This window comes from Odontomachus brunneus, unplaced genomic scaffold (genome assembly GCF_010583005.1).
Source record: "Odontomachus brunneus isolate Ranch 3 - 2012 unplaced genomic scaffold, Obru_v1 Obru_scaffold_071, whole genome shotgun sequence".
In the NCBI taxonomy this organism is placed as follows: domain Eukaryota; kingdom Metazoa; phylum Arthropoda; class Insecta; order Hymenoptera; family Formicidae; genus Odontomachus; species Odontomachus brunneus.
Genome location: NW_022639521.1, coordinates 1,588,432 through 1,607,985, shown reverse-complemented (window position 1 = coordinate 1,607,985; position 19,554 = coordinate 1,588,432). Strand labels below are relative to the sequence as shown.

General features: G+C 34.2%; 1 long non-coding RNA gene across 1 annotated transcript; it reads left to right on the top strand.

Moving 5' to 3' along the window:
- The first annotated feature begins 1,910 nt into the window (after nucleotides 1-1,910).
- On the top strand, nucleotides 1,911-13,485 carry LOC116846910. The gene is made up of 3 exons (XR_004378619.1): nucleotides 1,911-1,923; nucleotides 7,731-7,732; nucleotides 13,348-13,485. It is a non-coding gene; the product is annotated as an uncharacterized LOC116846910 (long non-coding RNA).
- Nucleotides 13,486-19,554: the final 6,069 nt, after the last annotated feature.

The following is a 19,554-nucleotide window of genomic DNA, read 5'->3' as shown; positions in this document are numbered from 1 at the left end:
AAGATACAACGTTAAGGTTTATGCATAAAAAGGAATGGAGTTAGTCGAGACGTCTGTCTAAAAGGCTTATGTCGCTTTTGATTCGACTCGATTATGTTTTATTTCGCAATGGTTACGCGCGCGAACACAGAGTATCGTGACACCGATCATCTCACACAGGTGTGTCGCGTGACTGAGACGATTGTCACAAAAATGTCCGTGTTTCATGTTGCGTCGAAGTATCGGCTCGACAGGGAGCGACTCTGCGATCGGATATTCGCGCTGCGACTGCGCGTTCTTTCGTCCTTAAGTTCCCTGCAACATCCGTAAACTGATATATCGCTCGAGAGGATCAGAGGATTATTTATGCGAATAGCTGCTGACAACCTATCGGAGAGGATATCACGATGCCTTCAATATAAGACACGATATCTCAGTACAATTAAGCTTCAAAATTAATCGATGATCAAAATAAAAGACAAAAGAAGAGAAACAGAAAAATAAGACAATAAAAAGAAAGAAAAGAAGAAATGGAGAAGAAGAAAAATATTGATTAAATTGTCCGTTAACTGTTTATATTACTTGCGTAGAGAAGTAAAACGACTGAGTTGACAAGATTGTTAATCGTTAATCGGTCTCGATTGGACGAATCTCGTATCCATCGAACAAATTAAGCGTTGACGCAACAATATATTGCGTTGACATAGTTGCCAATCAAATCATCGAATCAGTTGATTGCACATAGTCACAGTAATCACATAATTCGTTCAGTCAACCTAATATCGACATGACGTTTAGTGTCGTAATAGAGGTATTTCTATATTCGAATGTCACTCAGATATGCAAATTCACAGATGTTAACGTTTCCTGAGTACTTAAATTTGCAGGCATATTTGAGAAATTATCTGGATATTCGGGTAGCCAAGTTACTTATTCTTATTGTTTACAAAAAGAGGAGGTAAAAGGAAAGAGCATTTAAGAGCTAGGCACAGGTGTAAAAGTGCAATCAATACATTACGATGTAACAAAGACTATAATATTGGTTATATCAGTTTACATTTCGACCCGATTTGGGTCCTCTTCAGAAAATACAATGGGAAAGAAATAGAAGTTCAAGCGCAAGGGTCAATCGTTACGGAAGACCAAAACTTAAAGAAACGCACGCAAGTAAAGTTAGAAACGCAAATTAGAACAAAAGTTGGTATTCGCATACGAACAAAAGCTATCAATCCTCTCTCCATAGTCAAACCAATGACAAAATGTGGTCAACAACATTTAGGTAGACGATCAGCTAAATTGAACGAAATAGTCCTCCGCAATGATGACAAAAAGGAGAACGATTAAAAATACTTAATCTGAAGAAAAGAAAAATTAAAAAACAGAATAAGCCAAAAATGCATCACAATTAGACAAAAAGAGAGGAAAATACAAAAAGATATAAATACCTGTATGCCGTTATTACCGTAGTCTTTATTACATTGTAATATATTGATTGCACTTTTACACCCTTCTGTGCCTAGCTCTTAAATGCTCTTTCCTTTTACCTCCTTTTTTTTGTATTTAAAATCTTAGAGCCAATTTTAATTTTTTCTTTTACTTTTAATGGTTATTCTTACTGTGACTTCTTCTTTATTTTTGTGGTAATTGGAGAAATTGCTTGGTATTCGGATAATACTCAAAAGAATAGTACCCGAGATTCTCGAGTAATCTGAGAAATTCCTTGGTAACCTGAAAGGTTTAAAAATAATTGGCTAATACTCGAGATACTCTAATAATAGCTCTTAAATGCTCTTTCCTTTTACTTTCTTTTTTTTATATTTAAAATCTTAGAGCCAATTTTAACTTTTTCTTTTACTTTTAATGGTTATTCTTATTGTGACTTCTTCTTTATTTTTGTGGTAATTGGAGAAATTGCTTGGTATTCGGATAATACGCAAAAGAATAGTACCCGAGATTCTCGAGTAATCTGAGAAATTCCTTGGTAACCTGAAAGGTTTAAAAATAATTGGCTAATACTCGAAATACTCTAATAGGGGAGACCAAATTTAGTTGGCCAAAGGAGTATGTCGACCATGTGCTTTGTTTATGTACTTATTCGAGACATATAGATCGATGAGACAAAGTTGGACCCTATTTAAGGACTGATAGGACTGATAGGATTGTAGAGACTTGTCACAGGGACTTTAGAACTAGTAATCAGGACATGTTTTATACTTTCTCATCTTCAGTTTCTAATCTAATTGACTCGGTGCCAGGATAAAATAATTACGTTGCAAGATTTCGGCTATTACAGAAGAAAATATAAAAATCATAGCGGACGTAAAAACATAGAAGAATGTTGCCTGTATTATGTTTATGCAGTCAGTCACAACAATCAGTTGTCTGAGAAAGTGCGACTTCGAAATTCTGTACGGAAGACGATTTCACGAGAATTAATATCTTTGTTACCGTAAACATATAATATTTGTTTAAATGTCCAGTTGCGTTAAAACTCGATAGCAGTTGGCTGAGTAGAAACCCCTTACAGCAATCTGTTTGTTCCTGCAACCGAGTTTTTCATCTAGTTCCCAGATAACAGAAAATCCAATTACACCAACGGCGTGGTTTTTTTCCCTGCTAAAAATGTGCCACCTGACCCTGGCCTCTCCCAGTTCGAGAAATACTTGGGTAAAACCTAGAGAGACTTGAATACCCTACTAATATTCGAAAGACTCGGGTATTAGAGTAGTACCCAGGTGCCTGGAATTGGCACCAGCGCACTAGAACGAGTTTCGTTTGAGTCGACATGTTGTCGACTCCAGCACTTCTTTCCTCTCAGTGCGGACGTTGAGAAATCGTAGCGACATGAATCGCTCTGTCCTCGGAATTGCTAATCACGCTAGTATCTCTCAAAGGCGCGTATTCCAACGGTACGGCCGAAATGATTGTTGCAGCCTCGAAGACGCCGTTCCGGCGAGGAACAGCGAGAAAGAGCGAGAGAAAGAGAGAGAAAGGCTGCTGCTTTGCGTTCAAAGGATCAAGACATTCTCCGACGATCGTCCCGACAGGACAGCTCCGCGATCGCGACGCGCGTTGTGCTCACTCGCAGCACGATTCCTACGTCAGAGGAAGCCCCGCGATAACGATAACGGTGTCGGGAGTCCGCCGGTTCATTCATGTCGAACGTTCTCATGGCGTTTCCTACTTCGCCTGCCTCTTTTCCTCTCCTCTCTCGCGCGCGTCTTCCGTGCGCGAGCGGCTTCGGGCCGCCGACGTCGTCACCGCCGCCGCCGCCGCCGCCGCCGCCGCCGCCGCCGCCGCCACAGCTCGCCGGAGCGATCACCTTGAGGTCTAACGGTATAAAACGCGCGCCGCCGCCGTGCGCGTTTCGTACCGATCGCGTTTAGGGTACTTTTCCACTCGGCGTCAACGAAAGTACCGGCGCGCGAGCCGCCGCTAACTGTATAGGGACGAGAGTGAATTTCGTCACGACGACAACGACGATGACGATGACGATGACGACTGCGAGGAGGCGGAAGTCTCTCCGTGGACTTTTGCGACGGCGGCGGCGGCGCTAAGCGTTTCGCCCGGCACGTTTCCTTATCGCGCTGACCTTTCGTGCCAGAAACTTATCGGTGACGTGGGAGTTACGATCGGTTTTAACGGCTGTAAACGGACGATTCGCCTCGCATCGCCGGGAGTAACGGTACTCGTAAAGTTCGTAATTTCGCTTCGCGAGCGCGTGCCCCTCGAACGCGCCGTTGCTCCGAATGCAGCAAGAGAAAGAGAATTTGTATTGTGGCTCCTCCATGAGACACAATCAGTAAGAATCTTTGGCCAATAAGAGTCATATAGGCAGGTAGAGATTAATTATTTATTGTGGAAGAATAATTAGATCTTAAGGGGTTTCAGGAATAAAGTTTAAATAAAATTCTGGGAATTATAAAAAGTTGTATAATATTAATAGAAGCATGAATTTTTTGTAATGTGTATGTCTATTAATAATATTTTGTATATATTTTCATATATTTTTTATATATTTAATAATATTTTGATATAAAATGATGAATGTTAACATCATTTCAATTTTGTTCTGCAAAAGAATCATGCTTCCATGATAATCATTCTAATAGGAATGATCTGAAGTCAGTATTAATACATTTTTTTTATTTATTTGAGTTACAGTTATCGATTCATAGAGTGGATTTAGAAAAAAACAATGTTGTGCAAAATGGAAGTTACACAAAAGTCAAATTTAAACTTTTCACTAAAAAATTTAAGCTTGTAAAATAAATAAATGAAGAATATGCATTTAATAAATAATTATAAATAATTATAATATAATATAAAATAATTTATAATTATAAATAATTATAAATTTAAACTTTTCACTAAAAAAATTCAAGCTTGTAAAATAAATAAATGAAGAATGATTTTAAAATTTATGGAAAGCCTCCATGAATTTCGGTACAGACAATTATAATAAACATTTATGTTAAACATTAAGTTAATCGAATAAATCATTCCCAAATTATCATAGTTATAGATTTAAAAAGCGCTATCTCGAGAATAACGCGTTTAAAATCTTATAATCAAATCTTTTCCAATTTTTTTGCACTAAGATATTGTTAAATGTCTCTTTAATAGACATAACAAAATATAACAGAAAATTTATACTCCTATTAATTTACAACTTTTGTGTCGTAAATTTTTCTTGCCGTGAATTCTCAATTGATGATGTCAAAACAAAAAAATGCATATTCGAAATTTTTGCGGAATACGTTTAAATAAAAGGATATGTCCATAAAGTAATCATTGGAATCGATTGAGCACATTTGTAAAATATTCCGAAAATCTTCCTTTTGTTCTAAAATATCAATCAATAAGTAACCGTGATATGCAACTTTTCTTCTTAACCTACATTTCTTCATGATTTTGTCATGTTAATTTTACGGCCATTTATTGATTGTTAGAATGAAAGGATAGTTTTCCAAGTATTTTACATATGTGCTTAATCGATCACAAGTATCATTTTATGAATATAATTTTTTATCTCGATATATTTCGTAAGAATGTTGGGTATATGTTTGCTCGCTTCTAATGTCCTTCATTAAAATGACTGCGGCTAGGATACGGGAATCTTAACGTACGACAATGAGAGGAAAAGTAAAAATACTCTATTTAAAACTGGAAAACGTCTTGGCACGTGCGATATTTACTCGATATTATTACCTCCTCGCAATAAATAATTAATTGTAACTGTTGATCTACGTGACTCTTATTAGTTAAAATTTCTTATAGAAAGATAAAAGACAGAAAGAGAATAACTATTCCTTTAAGGATCCCTGTTTGTTTTTTATTTACCTAATTTAATACAGATTGGTAAGAAGAATATATTTATATAAAGAATTTACGATAATTTATTGATTGTTAGAACAAAAGGAAGATATTTGAACTATTTTATAGATCTACTTGATCAACTGGAGGTGTCATTTTGTCAACGTATCTTTTTATTTCTGCATATTCTACAAGAATTTTGATTCCTTTTGTAACTTCTTAATTTTAATTGCTAATATGTGTTAAAAATGGGGACACATATTAAGTAAAATAATGTATTGTTTTAATACAATTCATTTTGTAATATAACGTCATGAATCAAGAGTTTTTCGACGAGTGATCTGGAACTTTATCGAACTTGTTTCGGAAGCTAAATATGCCTTTCTGATTCTCAAATAAAAACAACGTTACGCACACACACATGACGCCCGTATAAAAAAATAAAACTTAAAATTAAAAGGACATTCTTTGCTATGCATCTGGGATAATAGGAGGATAATAGAAGCCTTAAGGGTTTCGTTAGCGAAAGAATAAGATCAAGTTAGATCTGTGATTAATAGGGTGCACATTTAACTCGTGAAAGAACAACTTTTAGGAGACATTATTTCGATGCAATAAGTTAAGGAGTTTATTCAACAGTTATGCATTTTCAAGATGCCCAAGGGGCGTATTTTCAGTGGCGCATTTCAAAGGAAGTTACTCATAAATTCACTATTTATCGAATAAAATAACGTTTTTATATATTTATTTCACTATCTAAATAAGAAATTTTAATTTAAAATTGATACTTTCTATTCGCTACGTTTCACTCAATACTACACTGAGAGAAAAATATAGTTGCTTTTGGCGCCAACTATACGCTTTTGTGATTTTAACCACAAAAATAATTAGAGGAACCATTGTTTTAGTAAGTGTTATTAGAAAGATGGTTCTTTTAATTATTTTTCTGGTTAAAATCACAAAAAAGTATATTTGACGCCGAAAGCAACTATATTTTTCTCTCAGTGTACGTTCACTCGCTACGTTCAATGCAATACTACTCAAAGTTTAAAACAGCAGTTTTTGATTATTACACAAAAACGGGGAAAATGAATACTACTCTTTCTTCTGTATCGCGTTTCTTAATATGTAACATTTATAACGATGAATTTTTTATTTGGATTGTATCATGTTTTACGAAGTTACTGAAATAATGGCCATGTATATTGTTTTTACGGTATGATTATACGTGCAAAATTGTGATATTCAGTATTAAATTTCTCATAATATACGATATAGACAAATCGCTTGAAACTTTAACTATGCATGTGTTTTACTACGACAAATGTTACGTAAAATTTTTGTGTAAATTTAAGTATTTTGGTTTTAGTGAATAAACTCCTTAAAGGCAAGGCACGGCAACGACGGCGCTTAAAGGTCTCTTGCGAGACTCGATAGCCGCTTAATGTGAAGTGATATAACTGACTCGGTAAAACATGAACCAATCGGAGTCTGACCTGTGGATGTTGTGCGTAACCAACGTTATCGAAGAATGGCGAACCAAGTGCGTGCATGTGTGCATCGATGGGACGAGACAAGAGCTTCAATCCGGTTTGGATCTTCTTCAGCGATATATGTTAAACGAAAGTCTTGTGATATAATTATTCGAATAAACAAATGGAAGGAATGAAGAGATATGTGGAGGAGATACATTTCTTGTCTATTTATAAGGAAATCCAAACGCTCGTTTGATTTACGTATTTAGTACGCCATTTTTAAATAACAATATTATACTGCTATTTCGTGATTCAGGTTTCAATTGATCTATATTAATTTATTGATGAAATATCCAGGGATCTTTAATCCTATAAATATAGGATTATGAAATAACCTAATAAATGCATTTAATTTAAAATTTTTCATTTACTTTATTTTGCCAAGGTTCGCAACTTTGAGCACGCTGGCATTCTTATGAGAGATTATGCATTACTAAAATATAACGTCTAAAATCGAGATATAAGACGTCTTAAAGACGTTTTAAAAGATGTCTTAGAGACGTCTCATAGTCCGACGTCTGAAAGACGTCTTATGTGCGATTGTTTATGCAATTTTATTGGATTTATATAATTTATGTCTTTTTTTTTTAAAGAAGATATTCTATAAACTTTTCTATAACATTTCCATAGAGATTTGAACGTCTATTATTATTCAAGTACTCGGAATTATAGAGTATCGTTTCGGCAATATTAGCGCGCGACTCACTTGATTATCTAAATGACACTCGAATCAGATATATCTCTGACTCATTTAGATTCAAACATGCTACTTTAGAGATACATTTTTGAGATAGCATACTTTCAAAATATACGATTAGAAAAAGTCGATTTCTTGACTCCGCCAAATGTGAGAATATCCCCTTAATGACATAATTTTCGTTACAAGAAATATGTTGCAAGAAGTTATCTTAATTATCAAATAATCAGTTTATTGAGGACGATATAAATATGTCTCGCAATAATTTTGTTATTAAGCAACAAACTATTTTGTGGATTGGATTCGGCGAGAGTCTTGTGATTAATGGCTCTCTCTCTGTGCGTTCAATTGTCTATATAGATTAATCGATAGATACAAGTACCCAGATGCTGCTCAATTACCGATCTCGATCTATTATCTTCTTATCTTTGCCACCGATCAAAGGTGCTTCATCGATTTATCTTACAAAAGCAGTTCCTCGCTTTCCATATTCTCACACTCTCTGGGTTTCTTTCGCAAACTACAATTATCACATCTGTTTTACGATTAATCTCTATCTTCGCGTTATTGTCTTGTCCATCAGAATTTCGTGGATATATTGTTTTATTGCTATTATACTTGCCGACTATTCCTTTGTACTTTTGCAGAATTGAGAAATGATGCGGAATGAATAGATAAGCTTTGACTCGACTGTTTATCCATCAAACGATGTTATCCAGTGCGAAGGGTTAAATTATTCGACCATCAGTGCTCCAAGGTCGAATTTTGTCACGAGACAACTATATTTATTACAAAATATCAATCCAGAGTTTTAGATATCAATTCAGAGTATTTAGAATACTATCCGGATATCCGAGTATTTTGAGTATTATTCTAGTATCTGAACATTTGGGTATTCGAATGCTCGTATATCCATCCAATATCTTCATGGATAGATACTATCGAGTATTCAATTATTTCTTCTCTCATTATTAGCAATTCTTATTTATTTTTCAAGTTATTTTGTGCATGAAAGTACTAAGCTAAAGTCAATAAAAGATGGATATGTTACGAAATATTCAGTTTTTTTATTAGAATATGTCAAAATAAAAGATGATATGTATTTGTCAGAGTATTTACTTTGTACTGATTTATTTTAATATATGTATATATATATATATATATATATATATATATATAAAGAGAGAGGGGGGGGGGAGTAGAGAGAGGGAGCGTGTTTCAACCGACCCTACACGCAAAAAAATGATTTAGTAATATCAACTAAACCGCGGTAGCTGATTCAAACTTAGTCAAAAAGCTAATCGTTTAGCTGTCACTGTTAAGAATTGGCTATGACAGCTAAAATGCATTCGCTATGAAATACAAATATATTAGGTGACATTAAAAATTATTTCAAGTAGCTAAGAAAATGGCAGTAGCTAAGAAAAGCATTTATTCCTAAATTTCTTATCGTATGCATGTATTAAAGAAGTTTGCCGTACAACTACAATCATTTGTTACAGTCATTTATTTCTAGCAGCTAATATTTCTCGCTGTAGTTTCTCGCCTAAGTTTAACAGCAAATAAATTTAGCTTTGATAGTATCGACATTAGCTGTCTCTATTTCAGTGACACATCTTATCTGCCACAGCTATTTTTTAGCTCTAGCTAGATCTTTTTTTGTGTGTAGGATGGAAAGCGGTTGGTTCGCGTAGAGAATCGATTAAGAGTCGCCGCGATACAAAACGTGGACTTCGTCGCCAATTTTCCTCTATCCAGCAGTCCCTTCGAGTGTCGTGTGAAACAGACGTGAGGTGTCTTGGATGACAACCGTAATTCTTCGACGCTTTCGTGCTGAAAGGTATTGCCTCTTTCGGAGTTAGAGATTTGTATTGGGAGTACAAATAAGTCTCCGCCGTTTTTTATCAAAAATTGGGCATTTATTGTGAAAGAACGGTACCTTATGTTTTATTCAAAGTATTGTCTATCGCTAGCCACTACTTTTTCCCATCTTTCGGGCAGCATACGGATACCGCGTCGGAAGAACGCTTCATCTTTTGAGGCTATCCACGAATCGACCCAATTTTTGGTATCTTCATATGATGTGAAGTGCTGCTCAGACAGGCCATGCGTCATCGATCGAAACAAGTGATAGTCAGAGGGAGCAATGTCTGGTGAATACGGCGAGTGGGGTAAAACTTCCCAATTGAGTGTTTCCAAGTAGGTTTTGATCGGCGCCGCAACATGTGGACGAGCATTATCATGCAGGAGAATAATTTTGTCGTGTCTGGAGTAGTAGTGGGCGCGTTTTTCCTTGAGTGCTCGGCTCAATCTCATCAATTGTGTTCGGTAGAGAGCCTCAGTAATGGTTTCGTTCGGTTTAAGTAACTCATAATACACGACACCAAACTGATCCTACCAAATACACAACATGAGTTTTTTTCCATGAATATTCGGCTTGGCTGTCGATGTTGAAGCATGATCACGTGGTCCTCATGATTTCCTCTTCTTTGAATTATCGTAGTGGATCCATTTTTCATCACCAGTGACTATATGATGCAAAAAACCCTTTCGTTTATGCCTGGCAAGCAGCATTTCACATGTGCAAAATCGGCGTTCAACGTTTCTCGGCTTCAGTTCATATGGAACCCAATTTCCTTGCTTTTGAATCATTCCAAACGATGTGAAATTGTTTATTGAGTCACTCCTAATGTAAGTGCAAGTTCTTCTTGCGTTTGGCACGAATCTTCCTCCAATAATGCTTCCAATTCCACGTCTTCGTACACTTTCGACCTTCCGTTATGTTCTTTGTCTTCGACGTCAAACTCACCGTTCTTAAACTTTTAAAACCACTCACGACAACTTTTCTCACTTAAAGCAGCCTCACCATATGCTTCTACAAGCAATCGATGCGCCTCAGCTGCAGATTTCTTCAAATTAAAAGAAGTAAATCAAAAGTTCCCGCAAATGACGCTTATTTGGCCCAAAACTCGACACTTTCGCACGAAAAAAATTGTGGTGCTGATATTTCAAGGTTATGGTGTTGCCAGATGTCCAACCTTACGATATGACGTTTTACATCTGACAATTTCAACCATAACTTATGGGGCCATCTTTTGTCAAACGGCGGAGACTTATTTGTACTCCCAATAATATATGTATCGCGATAGAGAACTTAAGTCCTGAAGAAGGAGGACTGAAGCAAGACGTTCTACGGCTAAGTGTTCATGACTGCACGACAGCGATCACGTTGCTTCCCACGGTTAGATCCCGTAAAACTTAAAAGAATATCTGAGCGGAGATATTACTAAAGAAGTTCCACGCAATGGTGGAGGCTGCAGACTACTTAATTTTTGGAGATCTTGTGGACTTTTCTCCAACCTGACGGTAGCTATTGTAATTTGAGGTGGCTATTTGAGATTCCTAAAATAATTTCACTGGAATAAGCGTCCGTATGGAGGATGATCTAACATGTAAAGCATTCTAAAAGGCCTCGAAGCGACGAGCTGGCTCTCTTATCCCGCCGAGGCGAGATTTTCCTGCAAGAAAAATGGCGTACATGCATGTCGCCACGTAGCGGCGACGGCCGAGACTCGCTGAAATTCTCCTGCAAGGTGCCGGCGAAGGCATCGACCGCGGAAATTGGCTTCGAGAAGGTCGTTGCATAACTTGCTTTCCGTACAGCAGTTGGCGCTGCACGAAACAGAAAGAAAGGGAGAGAGATATACAGAGTGTTTATTAACCTCTGCCCACGAAGTACATAGCGTTATTCCTTATGAAAAATTGAATCGAAAAGTCCTGAACCATTTTCGTCTTTGATGCTTAACGAAGCAGATATTTTTTAGTAAATTCCAGCAAATCCGCGTCGTTCTTTAGAAGTACACACATCTGTGAGCTGCGCGCCTGGTAGTGTGCGTGAATGCAACGACGGAACATTCAAATTATGTATGATGAGTTTTATAACAAATGCAACTTTCAGCAGTTGCTATCAGAATGCAGTGTTTTATAGAAAAAACAGACTATTTCATGTTATCTACCTATTCTATTCTGTTATTTTACCCGCGGCTTTGAGAAGACGAGTAGTATTCATGAATCTAGAAAGATCTGAGTTGAGGAAAAGGTCTAAATATAGGTAATTTCCTTTATTTAAAAGTCCAAATATGAGTTTAATATAATATTTTGACTTTGTATGGTGTTACACTTTATTGAAAAACATTTGCATAATTTGTTGCATTTTTTTGTGTGGCATGTAGCGAAGCTTAATTGTACGATTGTTTTCGAGCCAGTTTAAGATATATATATTTTTTATTTTTTGATATTTGAAAAGTCATATAGATATTCTATTTCTCATTTATAACATTGAGATAAATTATACGATAAAAAATTAACAAACGGATATTTTCAATCAAAATATCGATAAATTTTTATATTTGATTAAGATATCCGATTAAATTTAATCGAATACTTCTCATCATAATAGCATTTTATCAGATCAACTAATCAAAAAATTATGAATCGATATTTTTTATCGGATATTTCCTGATCGGATATAAAAATTTATCGGTATTTTATTTGGAAATATTCGTTTGTTAATTTCTTATCAAATAATTTCTCTCACAAGAAACATTCGCGAAGTGTATATCTTCAATTTTGATGAAACTTTATATATTTATAGAACAGCCAAAGAGACCTATATTTTTTTATCAATAATAAAAGGCAATAAAAATATTGATTTAACAGATAAAACTGCCTCTTTATCCCTTTTTACTATCTCTGTAACTGTTGGAAATAAACTGTAACTGTTGGAAGAAAAAAACTCTGTAACTGTTGGAAGAAAAAAACTTTTTAAACAGTTGTACGGTTTTTTATAAAAAATAAAATGGGCTAGATTAAGAAAAAAAATATCTTTAACAATTAACAAAAAAGCCGTTTTAGATTTAATTTTTAATTTTTCAAATTTATTATACGACTAAAAAAGTTAGCATCTTTCATCCTGAATCCATCCATATATATTATTTTATATTTAAATTATATGGATATTAAGATATATAAGCGGAAATGGTTCCAAGAGCAGCGCGTTCGGTAACGTGCGCAATCACTTAATTGTCACATCGCTACGCAAATGACGAGCATCTACTCGCATCTTTTCACTATATTTTACATACTACAATATTAATATTACAATATTAAATATTGCAGGTATAAAAATAATTCAGAATTATCAATACATAAACGCTTGCCGCCAAATGTTTTTTTTTATTTGTAACATATATTTATAACATATATTAATTTGTAACATATGTTCCGCATCACATTGCTTATAAGCATGTTTAACGCGTTTCTTTACCTTAAATCCCATGCTACTCTGAAATTACAAAGATAGCTCATATTTGGACTTCTTTTTCAAGCAGTGCAAATATCTCTTTTCAGAAAAGTGTGAATAACTTAAAAAAAAAAACATAAAATCATTTTAAACGCATTCTCTTTACAAGTATTATAGTGTAGACGTTCCACTTGTTTGATAGCGCGTATATTCGCCTACAATAAATTTAACCCGTAACAAATACCATGGGATCCCAGGGACCCCAACTAATTTTATTTTCGTGATAATTCCTAAACTATCTACTGTATGACTATCTACTATAATATCTTCAGTACTTTTCAAGTAACAGTTTTCAGGGTGAAAAGAAAAGATCATCGAGTTATTTGTAAGTAGCTGTGAATTATATGCATTTGTTTTCCATCTGGGGTCACAGTGACCCCATTGTATCGTTAACGTTACTTTTATGAAAATAATTTTCTTAATCTTCAGCTCAATATGACTCATTCTTCACGCGAAAGAGCTCTTGCCTTTCAATTAGTAGAACCTGAACTTAAAAGACGTCTTACAACTCAATATATTCATAAGCCATTGCGTTTAATAACTTCATCTATTTTAAAAATTGAAGAAACTGAAAGGTCTAAAATTATTTTGCCAGAGTAATAAATGTTCTAGAAGTAAAGATATAAAGTCCAAAGAAGTATATGTTAGATGCAATGAACCAGTATGCACCAAATGTGCAAGCACTATCTGTAACGATTGCATTTAAAACCCCTCTAAGATTTTAATATTGTATTTAATTTAACAATACTTGTTTATATTTTTTATATAATCTATAATTTGTAGACTTAGATTAAAACATAAATTTTTTTCTTTTTCCGATTATTTGTCTTTCAGTATATTTTATTTCAACACTGTCCACATTGTGTTCATTTTATAATCAATTAACGTTTAGATTACTGAAAAACTGAGACTGTTATTATATATGTCTAGTTGTAATATAATATTCGTAAATATTATTTTCGAATTATAAAGCGTTTCTCTTTCTACCTTTTATTATCATGTTGCAAATGGCAAACATTTATTGGGGTCCGCCGGACCCAATTGTACCTATAGCTTGACTAAAAAGGCATGGTACCTGTTAAGTACATTTTAAGAGACAGAGAAAAAAAGTGGTATATATTTGGACCTTTCTTTCCGCTATACGGTGTACAGGAATAGCTGGATTATACCGACACTATTGCTCACACAGATCGATGACACATCGGCGATCCGCCGACGTTCGTTCCGCGTTTGCGAGGGGCGGGCGGCAGAACTCGGCTGAATCGCGAGGCGATTAAAAGTGAAGCTTCTTGACCACGTGCCTACAGCTCGTAGTGGCGTAGGCTGACGCGCGGCCGCCTCTCCTCTTCCGCGCCATGGAAGGTAGAAGGCGATGCTGCTCGGCTCGCCTCGTCTCACCTCGTCTCACCACCTCCTCTGCACCTAACCACCTCGGCGCGCCTTACCTCACTTCTCCGCGCCGCACTAACGCTGTCATTGGCCTCGTGCTGTATGGTAAGTGTGTTAACAACGTAAGCGAGGTGAACGCCCTCGGCAGAGACCTAGACCCAAAAAGCGCTCGCGCGTACGGCACACGGCTGCTGCCACTGCCACTGACACTAGGTTAAGGCGAAGTCGTGTGACACGATGCAGGCGGGGCACATAAGCCGCGCACGCAACGCAACGCACGCATACACGCACGCACGCACGCACGCACGCACGTACGTTTACTTTCACACGGGCGGACACGCGTGCACGAATGCGTGAGTATAGCGCTACATTCGGAGTAAACGCTTTCCTAACGCCAAGACCTCCGGACGAGACGGAGGGCTCGCCGCCAGGTGAATAACCGGGCGATTATTAATGAGTCCGTGTTTGAGAGGTCTGGGTGATCTGTCGATAGCGCGACGGAGCGGCTCCTCGTCGAAACCGTTATCGAGACCTTCCGAGCGTTTCCGCCCGGAAGTGTCGCCTCGCTCGCTGTGGGCGCGATTTTCCTTTCGCTTTTTCGGCCGCGGTGATTTCGTTAACGGCGATCACGCAGCGGTCTCTCGCGTTTACGGTATCTCTACTTACTTTTGAAATACCGTAATCGGAATGTAGATATCGTATAATGACCTCCAGACGGTGATCCCTCGACCATGAACTTGCAACGATCGGATTGCAACGTTGATTAGGAATTCAGGGGCGTAGAAGGGCGATTTACTCGTCATTCGTTGCTTAGATAGCTTAATTTAGCTTGCATCTGAAGTTTATATATGCATTGAGTTTATAAAGTTTTTGCTTAACTGCGATACCTCAACGAACATCCGTATTAATGACGCTAAATGACATATAATGGTGTATTAATGACAACGATATGTTTGCTGAGGCAATTCTGAGGATTTTAGTAACATGATTTAATAATTCTTCTTGACTATTTTTTACAGTAATAGAGGAAAGTAGCCAAAAGCGACATAGGCCTCCTAAAGCGACATATCTCATATATTAAATGTTGTATTTTATCGAAACTAATATAAACGTAATCCGTTTTATCAGTTAAGTCATAAAAAATTCATACTTGGTATATTTCTTGTTCTTTTATATGCTAAATTAGCAAATATCGAGTTTTAGAAATTCGCAAGTTTTACTTCTATGATTTTTATTGACGAATTACGTAGACTAAATAGCGATAATTATCATTTTGTTCAATATTAAGTTCTTTTACATGCATTTGGCTTTTGTTAAAATATTTTTTGAATATTTTTACCTTTATCTTTTACTGTATAACTTGAAAAATTTTATGAGAATGTTTCTTAAAGTGACATACCTATAGTATGCGATAGGTGCGATACATTGTGACTGACATAACTTGATTAATAATCTCTCATTGGGACGTGACATTTGTTTATTTTAAATTTTAATTTTATTTAGTTTAAAAATATAACATATGTAAAATATGTGAGAAAATGAAAAAGATGGAAAAAGATATGCACTTATTTAATTATATTTCCCTTTTGTAACATTATATTTTGAATAAATAAATATTATTCAACCATTAAACGCATTAATGAACTATTTATTATCACATATTATCATATGCGACATGTTATATAAATTCCAATAGGTATGTCGCTTTTGGCACCTATTTTATTTGAACTTCATTTTTATGTGTTTTACGAAAACATTTTTTGTTTTAAATCTAGAAACAATTTCAGTAAAAATGTGATATTATCTGATAGGAAGTATTTCCAACTACATGTATATATATTTACATTTATATTTTGAGCTTTATATTAAGACATAACGTCTAAAAACGAAATGGTATGTCGATATGTCTTAAAAACGATATGTCGCTTTTGGTGCCTTTACTTTACACAATACAAAATTTTTCAAATGGCAATAACTTTTGGTTTACGAAATATGAGTTGTTAAATATACGATAAAAAATTTGAAATCTTTTCGAACTGTAAAAATGTACCTCTATCACTTTGTTTTTTTCTTTTTGTAGTTACGTTATAAATTTGTTGTAAATAAATTAATGGCAGAATATATTAAACAATATATATTGTTTTCGCAAAAGAGATTATGAAATAAATTCGATATAAAAGATTAAGTAAAAAGCTTGTATATAATTCTTTTTCACATAAATAATATATAAATGAACATCTCTATTAAATCTTTACTAAAGTTGTTTTATTAAAATTATGAGTTTACAGTATACTATAAGAAAATGAACCGAAAAGAGTAAGACTAAAAAGTAAATAGCAAATTTTTAATATACCGAAAAGATTAGCAGGACTCTTATGTAAAGAAGTACATGTTGTGAATTGCAAGCAAAAGTATCAACATGTATCTTTGTACTTAAACAATAAACATCGAAAACGGGAACATTGTTACCAAGCTGTACAGTGTATCTTGTAATTTATTGCTTTAATTTTGTAATAATCTTGAAAATGAACAGTCATAATGATTTATATTTTTCATTATCGTGTTTAATATTTAACATGATATATAATAACGTATTAATAATGTCTATAATATGTTTACTGTGACTCTGATAATTTTGGCAATCCAATTTAATAGTTTTTTCTGATTTTTTTTATTATATATATATATATATATATATATATATATATATATATATATATATATATAATACAATACAAAAATTGAGAAGCAAATTACACCACTAAAGTTATTGCAATCTGCTTTTAATTTCTATTTGTCATATTTTCTTTATAAGGAAAAATTAGAGTCTGATAAAGAGTTGCTTTTCTCAAAGGTCAAATTTAATCGACGATTTAAGGCAATAATTATCAAGCAAATATGATCTATTTTGATTTTTTAGTGAAATAGGTAGAAATAACAAATTTTTTTATTATTGTTGGGCGACAAATTATGCATGTAAAAATCGGTGTGGACAGTTTTGCCGAGTTATTCATCGATTAGCTAAATCGAAGTTTGGTGAAAGTATCATTCTGAGCCACGGAATTCTGTGGAAGATCGTACGCCATCATCCCAGCGTCCATGAATCATCGGTATACTATGTTTATTGTCGTGGCACTTTCTTCTGAATGATCGAATTCTCATCGTTGGCTCGGAAATTTTGTGATTACGTGGCGCGCCCGCGTAATTCTCCGTGCAAAACAGCCGCGGTAAATCTCGATGACGTCCCGCGTAACTTTCCCGAAAGTCGAGTGGTCATTAGTTTCATATATATCAGCGATTCATAAACTCTCGTCGTCATTGATCTCGGAGAATCGAGACACACATACACTGAGAGAAAAATATAGTTGCTTTCGGTGTCAGCTATACTTTTTTGTGATTTTAACTAACTAATAACACTTACTAAAATGGTTCTTCCAATTATTTTTGTAGTTAAAATCATAAAAGCGTATAGTTGACGTTAAAGACAATTATATTTTTCTCTCAGTGTACGTACACGTGCGTGCGCACGTTGTGTTCTGAAAAAATCAAAACCCAAAAAATAAAATTTGAGATTTTATTTGTCGAAACTCTAATAAAATTTATTTTTTATTCAGGGAGTCACATAAAGATTGTTGTTAATTTTTTTCATTACTACTGTTGATTATATTGTTAATAATAATAATTTTTAATGCCTTTAAATATTAGATACATTGAGTTGCTTAATTGTGACTTAATTTCACGTTTCGAGATGAGCACGCGACTTCGTGAGAAAACGTAACTTCGATGGCGGATATACATTGACCCGAAAAAAGAACAAAAACAATGTATTGAAATTCAGAGAGCTCGGTTGACAGACATATAATTAGCGAGTTTGCGGGAAAATTTATCAATAAATACGCGAGTATGCTGAAATGAGTTGCTTTTTTCGTACAACAATTTTTCGATGATCAATAAGACGAACCATTTTTGGATAATCATGACGAAAAAGCCAAGAGACGATGCAAAAAACGCAAATTACAGAAATCACTAGATTAACAAATAAGATAAGAAATGGGACATGAAAAGGAGCACTCTTTCGTCAATTTCATGTATTCTACATGGCTGTTAAAAAGTCTGAATGACGATCGATACTGATGAATAATTTTTGAAGGGTTTCGCGCGCGCGCATTTATTCTTTCGTTTACTGATTTAGTGATTTTCGCAATCTATATCTTGTTCATTTTTTTTCTAAGGTCTCGTTTCGTATTGATTTTATACACTCGTACTTTTGGTGTCTAATATATATCTTTCTCTCTAAAAATTTATTTCATATTTTTATTTTGTGCTTATTATTTTGTCGTTGATTTATATTATTTTTTAATAACACTTATTATCTATGTATTATTTGCAAGATTAAATAATCAAATAACCAGATAATAATTAGACAAAGTTAAGTTAAAAAATTAATAACTTTTATCTTAACTTAGTTAATTTCATAAACTAGACAATTTTTAACTTAAATTTGTTATTTTAAAATATATCTATTATTTTTAAATATATTAACTCTGACTTATTAACTCTTTCACATATAAGTTAAAATAATTCATTAATATTAAAATTATTACGGTTTAAATTCAGGATTTTGCGGAATTATCATAATGCAGAATACGAAAAATAAAAAATAATGCTAGCAGAATTTTTTTGTTTCTTTGAGCGTCAGCATTATTTTCTTGTATGGAATTCTGAGCATAAAATAGTCGGTATTTTCTTATAAAAGATTACTTTTCCATTAGTTCATGTATATTTAATCTACGAATCTTTTAGAAAGTTAATTATGCGAAAACATACATATTGCTTTACAAAATTAACTTTTCTAGTTTTGATGAGATAATTTAATTTTAACATAATTATTAATTAAGTTAGTCTTAATGTATGTAACTTTTAATTTAACTAAGTGCAATTTTATAAGACATTAACTTCAACTTTAACTTACAAGGAAACCCACACAAGTGTCCGCCTCCGATTTTCATGAATTTGTAATATGTTGTATTTTAGATCAAAATAACACATACCTTTTTTATTATATGTATCTTTTCGCAAGTTTAGGGGATGAAATACTTCTTTAAAGAAAATCGGTTTTTTTCATTCGAAGAAAATATAATGAAAACTAACAAAGATAGAAAAAATATTTTGAATAAAAGTTAAATAGTTTAAAGAGTACTTTACAGAAATTATTTTAATAATTATAATAAGAATAAATAGAGGGAGAAATATTAACAAACAAAAATTTTCTTTTT